This window comes from Papaver somniferum, chromosome 9 (genome assembly GCF_003573695.1).
Source record: "Papaver somniferum cultivar HN1 chromosome 9, ASM357369v1, whole genome shotgun sequence".
NCBI classification, from domain to species: domain Eukaryota; kingdom Viridiplantae; phylum Streptophyta; class Magnoliopsida; order Ranunculales; family Papaveraceae; genus Papaver; species Papaver somniferum.
The window spans coordinates 91,405,983-91,413,584 of record NC_039366.1 but is presented as its reverse complement, the minus strand read 5'-3'; positions in this window follow the sequence as shown (position 1 = coordinate 91,413,584).

Sequence of the window (7,602 nt, the reverse complement as noted above, 5' to 3'; positions counted from 1 at the left end):
TTAGATCTGACGATAGGCTTATGATCCTCCATTGTTAACAGACTCCGTTCTGTGCGTGATCGATTATAAGGGAATCAAGTTTGTTTGTGCAGGTACTTTGAAGACATTGAAGATTTAAAGACAAGAAAATTCTTATTGGTTTCGCATCTCTGTGATTTACTTCGTGCACACAGTTGATCGATCGGGATCCGTCTAGACTTTGTTTATATTTGATAGATATCTTATTTTCTAGTCGTGTTAGATCAACAACCTATAATCTTTGAATCCGAATCTAGTTATCTTCATAATCTAGATCGTGATAGATATTACCCAATAAAGGAGTTTATTAGATTAAACGGAAGAGCCTTTGTTGAACTCAACATACAATATATGATTTACTTCTTGAGATTGAAAGGGTGGTTACCGAACAAATTATTCCTTTACTGTTTAGGAAGATGATCCAAAGGAGTTAAGTGCTTGAAGTTTTCACAGTGGCTGATGCAACTTAAGATAGTGGACTCTATCTTAGGATTCACGTGCATTGGACGAATTGGTTGTAGGTGCAGGGATACTGATGAAACTGTGTAACTAAGGGTAGTTTACTTGGTCTTAACTATACAAAGTTAGTAATAGTCTTTGTATAGTGGCTTAATTCTGATAGTATTCAAAACTGGATTAGGTCCCAGAGTTTTCTACATTTGCGAATTTCTCGTTAACAAAATTTCCCCCTTTGTCAATTACTTTTACTTTCTGTAATTATAATTATTTTTTTAGTTAAAAGTAAATACATTGTACGTTAATTCAAACACTTGGGTTGATTCCTATAATATTGTAGATGGGGAAAAAATATTTGCTGCTTTTTTAGGAAATGAAGAGACGACCGAACGGTAGACTCTTCGACCGAGCAAACTGCTTAAGCCTGCTTCTAAAAAATGCACTGCATGGGAGTGCTTTGAGTTCGAGAGATCAATCTGTAGGACTCTGACCTAAACTAAGACAATGGTCGTTCCAGAGTCAATTCGGTCATAAAGAGGTTTGAGGGTTGATTTGTAGGAGGGAAGCTGAGAAGTGTGTGAGGTCAATGGTGATCAAGGGTTGTGGATGTGTTGAAGGTTTCTTCAAGTTTTTTGTGAATTGTTGAGTTCGAATAAGTTCTGGTTGATTGATTGAATTCTCGAGAGTGATTGCTCAGATGAGAATTCTTCTTTAGACGATGATTCTTGGTTCTTCAATCATGGATTCAAAGACTTATTTATATTGTAAGAACAGTAGACACATTGATCCCAGTATTGACAGTTGCTCGAGTGAAAGAGTGGGAAAGTGGGAAATCTTGGTTAAACCAGTTCTTTGTCGTGCAGAGACTTGGTTGATTGTCCACCCACTACTTTGCTAACTTCCTCAACCGCTTGCACAACTTACTCATGTTTCTCATCATGGGTGAACATACGTGACATAGGCCACCAGACCAAAACCCTAAATGAATATCACCCCATGTGACGTGATTGATGTCTCACGAATGTGGAGTCTGCAAGGCAGACATATATTTAATTAGTCAGTTGTTGACTTGACTAGACAAAGAGTCTTAGCATTGATGAGTCGAGCATAAGGAACAAATGTGATATGCTATGGGACTCATGGATTGAGCATATGGTGTCTGCTGGGACACGCTCAGCTGCTGAGTCTTGATGAATTGCGATGTATCATTTTACCAGTCGAGGTAATAATGATATTTTTGGGGATTTGGATGATCGTCCGATGAGGTTGCCTAATCAAAGACTTATTTTGATATGTTCAGTAGGAATCAGAAATATTGGATGGTCGTCCGTTCGAACCATGTTGCTCAGTCGAGCAAAATGTTGGTATCAGGTCCAAACATTAAATTAGAATATTGATTGTTGGATCAATAGAATTGCCGAATGTTGATAGTTGAATCAACATGAAGAATATTGCTCGGTCGGGAAATTGATAGTTGAATCAATGGGTTGTGAACCCAGTTGATCGTACATGTTGCCAGCTTAAGCAATTTATTGCTAGTTTAAGAAAATGTTGCTCGTTTGAGCAATATTGCTCGATTCATAAAATGATGGCAGCTGGGTTGAATATTATTAATTAGAATGTTGATTGCTGGATCAACATAAAATTATTAAAGTTTGAACGTGTTCAGAATTATGCTTTGCAACATTTGATTTGAAACCCTAATTTTGATCGATTGTTGATCAATTGATGATTTATTGAAAATCAACCAATGAGCGAGAGAGGGCTCGTCTACATGGAATGATGACCGGGCATGTGGCGCCAAGGTGCTCAAGTGAGCATGCACCAAAGTCCTTTGTAGGCCCGTTGGTGGAAGGATGATTAAATGCTCGTTTAATCATTATTAAAATCGTGCTCGTCTGAGCATTACGTGGTGAAACCTAATTATGGAGAGAGGAGGGACCGACCAAGGGGTGTGAAACCGACCCTTGGTGGTCGTGGGACCAACTGGTGGTCGATTGATCAAGTTCCAAGTTGGTTGGAAAGAGTTTGAACCCAATATGAACTATAGAGGATTAATTAGGTCAAAATCGTTAATAAGATGTGGGACCAGATTCTGCAAGCCTAAGGACCGACCTTAGTCGGTCAAGGTGACATGCCCGTGTCACCATATTGTCCATGACCCAATTATGAGAATTTGGGTATTTTCTGGTCCGCGTTTGAGCAATATTTTGGATTTTCAGAAGAGTTTGATCTTGACTGAAATTCTCGATTTTTCTTGAGTGAGCAAGTAGAAATTTTCTTGCGCGATCATTATTTTGAGAATATTAAAATAATAATATTTTAATATGTGCCGTGAGAATCCCGGTCGTTCATGTGACCAGTTGACTTTTTGGCTTTTTGATAGTTCGAGCAATATTTGAGAAAATATAAAAAAACCTGGGTCACGGTCGCGGCTAGGGCATGGCTGTCCGGCCCATGTGCTCGGTCTCGTTCTCTTCTCTATTTTATATTATTATTTTTCATCATTTGTGGGAATATGGAGAAATTAGGAGTTTTGCTCGAACGAGGAAGTTTTCTCAAACAAGGAGTTTTCAAGAGACAAGGAAAAATAATAAAATAAGTTAAAAATAAAAGGAAGAGGCGTGGGACCGGCCACGACGGCATGGCCGGCCGGTGGGCCTGGTCCCGTGCGCGCCTCTTTATTATTTTTAAATATTTTTCCTTTTCTGATTTTGCACAGGTTTCCTCGTTCGTCCATATTTTGAATGCTCGTTTAGGCATTTGGGTGCTCGTTCGTGCATTATTGTTAAGTACACTCGCACTTTTTTCTCGGGGCTTACTCTGTGGTGGCCCAGATGCCCGAACAGTGATTATTTGTTACTTATTTGTGGAATTCAGCTGAGAATAAGCCACGAAACGGAGTAATAAAGTAGATTGATTATCTATTACTAATTCATGGAATTCAGTTGGGAATAAGCCATGAAACGGAGTAATGAGATAGATTGATTATCTATTACTAATTCAAGGAATTCAGTCGGGAATAAGTCATGAAACGAAGTAATAAGATAAAATAAATTATTTTTCTAGGAATTCGATTGATAAATGATGCGTTAGAATTTAATCCATGAATTGCTCTACACTAGCATGTGATATGTCTAGGAGCGAGTTTATTCGAGAATGAAGTATGAGATGATGGAAGCATCATACTCGTTCTGAATATTGATTGTGCATCATCCGGGAACAATGTGGCATCCCGAAGACGTTAATTCTCTATACTAGCATGCAATATGTCTAGGAGCCGTCCAATCGTTAAGAGATTCTATACATATTCTCTTTACATAGTCAAGGAACAATGTGGCATCCCGAAGACGTTAACGCTCTATACTAGCATGCAATATGTGTAGGAGCCTGTTTGTACCATAATATTTGGGTACTGATATAGGCTAAATGTAGACTTGCTCACGATAAAGTCTTCGGACCATGCCCATCTACCCGTGTATGCTGGTCCATTTCCATTGGTCTGTTTCCGTCAATTTATCCAGGAAGGTAGTTCTAGAAGATTCCAATTCACTTGGTAGGCCAGTTTACATAATTGTATAAATACATGGGTCTAAACCCTAAAGAAGGGAGCTAGGGTTTCCACACCAGAGAAAATAACTGTAATTATTATTAATAAAAGATCTCTCCCTAAGGGGATTTATCCGTGGATGTAGGCACATACCGCCGAACCACGTTAAATTCGTGCCTCTTTGATTCTTCTTTAATTCATTTTCTAAACCCTAATTTAGATCATCAATCAATCGTGTTTAGTGCCTAAAAGTAAATTTAGGTACAAACAGAGTCGTCCAATCATTTCGATTCTATATAGAGGTGTTGATGAAATATGCGAAGTGTCCAAAAGCTCAGCTGGGGAGGCTTTACGAATAACATATTCATACAAGACTCTGAGAGGGTGTACGCTCAGTCAGAGATTGTGAAATGAACTTTTACGAATCCTAAAATATGAGTTTCACATACATTCCTGAAGCCGTGTCAGAGACATGCAAGATCATGATTTTACGATTTTAGCCTTTGTTGAAATCCACCATCAACAAATATGCTCGATTTCGATACCTATTTTATATACCAAGTGTATACCTTTTTGTCGCCATCTTCTTGACAGTGTTTCACTATATTAGATCACACAAGGTATCAAACTTATAGGTTGATATCGAAAAGATTGTCCTGTACTTGGTACCCTCGTCACCCCAAAACTAGATCTATCAAGGTTCAACTTTAGCGTTGGTTGAAAACATGGGGGTACCAAAATACACCACCAAATTTTTCTTAGGCAACCTGTATGGACAAAACCTAAACACAATTCTGAGAGTTCAATTTAATGAATCTCAATCAAGGAAAAATATTCAGGGTTATATCTCTTTCTCTCACAATCAGAAAGTTGACAGAGCCAAATCCGTGAACTTGATTTACGTGTGAGAGTTCTTAGACGATCTCAAAAATCAATATCCAAGAATCAATCAAGTTGTATCCAACAAACAAGGATGGACGTATCTACTTTGATTGATTTACGTACAACATGTGATGTTTCAATTATAAAGATAAACAATATAATGCGGAAAAAGAAATAACACGGACACCAGAATTTTTTTTTAACGAGGAAACCGCAAATGCAGAAAAATCCCGGGACCTAGTCCAGATTGAACACCAAACTGTATTAAGCCTCTACAGACACTAGAGTACTACCGATTAACTTCGGACTGGAATGCAGTTGAGGCCGAATTAAACCCTCACAATAGTTCAGTTATAGTCACGCTCCTTACGCCTCTTGAATCCCAACAGGACTCCACACAAATGATTCCCTTAGATGACGTCCTTTACATCCTAAGTGTTGATTCAACTCAATTGAAGACTTTAAACCAATCTTCCTCCTACATATAAGCCTGTATGTGTGATTTACTTTTTGACGTAGATCAAGGAGAGACTGGAAATCGATAGCAATAGACAAAGTCCATCTAACCTCAAAATCTAGACTTATGCTTCCCGAAGAGCATCCTAGATTATTATTCACCTCACAAGTATTAAACTTGTAGAATCAACAAAGTCTGAGATGAAGAGAACTTTGTGATTTCTATCTATCCTGATTAATGGAGCAAGCTCAATAATCAAACAAGATCATAATACTCTAACTATCAAGATAAAATATAGCTGGATCTGGATTCACGAACCCATGTGAAGTCTTTTTAGTCGCTTAACCCTGAAAAGGTTTTTGGAAGAGGACGACTCTAGTTTACAACCAGGACACACAAAAGCAGTGTCGAGATTCAAAGATCCCAGTTGTTTGAGGTTCCCCTTTTATAAACTTTCAAAGCATATGTTGCTTTTGGTTTAAGCTAAAATAGTTTTGGAACCAAGCAAACAATATCCACCGTCAGATGAATCTTTGAAATGTGATTGACATATCAAGATATACACTCTGGTTAGGATGAACCGTAACCGAACCGTGTACAAAGATATTGTTTATAAACGGTTAGCCGAAACTAGCCGATTGAACCATAAGCTTAATCATTTTTATAAACACTTAAGACTTTTAAGTTTGAGTCACAAACATAGGTTATAATGTGATCAATCATGTCTATAAGGTGTTCTTAGAGATTTATTCAAATGCTAATTATCTCATAGAAATAATTTTATGTGCATCTGAAAATATTCGACATGGTAAGCACGTATACTTCAACCTTGTTCGTGACTATATTTTTCATGGTACATGTACCGGGTATGTGTAACCTTAAGACAAATATAAGTTCCAGAACATACAAAACTTTTCTGGTTTGCGTACTGGGTGTGGACACCACACCGATTTCAAAACCAACAGTTCTTTTTCAATATGCATACTAGGTATGCGTACCATTCCAGGTTCACGAGTTCACATACTTTTTGTGGTATGGAAACTGGGTATGCGTACCACTAAGTCGCTGCCGAACTATAGCTACGTCGGTACGTGTACTGGGTACATGTACTACGGCTCCGGACCTGTAACAGTTTTCCCAATTTGTGAAACTGGTATGCATACTGTCATGTATCCAGATTTTCAGTAGTTCTATATTTCTTTCTATATCAATTCGAAACATTCCCAAATAACATTAATGACACATAACACTGTTTCAGGCTATTTTCGAACGATAATCTTGAATCATAAATTAGATTACGAACAACAAATTGTCCTTAACCGAAATTCATCAAGTATGAACAAATGTTCATTAAGCTTAGTCATATATATTTCGAGAACTAATTACCAAGATAAACTTGACTCGTAATTCTTGATATGCTTAAGATAGTCTAATTAATTATGCGAAAACGTCTCAGTGATAGAAAAGTGAATATAACTTGAGAAATAGGTGACTCGGTCTTCACTTACCTTTTGTTGAAGAAGTTATCCAAAAGCTTCGGTTGATCTTCGCCTTCAAACAGTAGAACGCAATGATGATTGCCGTGATGTCCGTTTCTCAACTATACTTCTATCCTAATACGAGACTTAACTAATTGTAGACTAGAAATCAAGATATAGTTTTCACAACTAAATTTTACAACAAGCTTGAGATAGCAACACTTGTGAGTTCGACCGAGCAATGCTCTAACATTAGTCAATCAAATCAATAATCAAAAAAATAAAATAACAGTACGATTCTTAGTTTCCCACCGATGGTACTACAACTTCGTTGATCCCACAACAATCTTTAAACGAAGCGCACACAAGAGATTTCACCTGATTAGGGTACTCTCCTCTCGAATAAGTATTATAAGAATACTCCAGTGGGCTTCCAAACAAACAGTTAGTTCAGTGTGTCCAACGGATAACTTTGTAAGAATTACAAGATTCATTATTTATAATGGCCAAGGTAGTTTGGACCAATGTAGTTAATTTCGGCCATCTCGACCGAGATTTATCCAATTTTCTCGGTTTCGTCATTAGAGCGAGACGGGAATCAAAATATCGACGATACTATATTTTGGCAAAAACATCGTATGTTTCGGCCGAATCCGAGTTAACCAGACGAGATTATTATAATTTAGAAAAAATAAATTGAAACTTTTAGTTATATCTGGTTCGACTTCAGAGTCTTAATCTATCTTCATGTAATTGTTTTC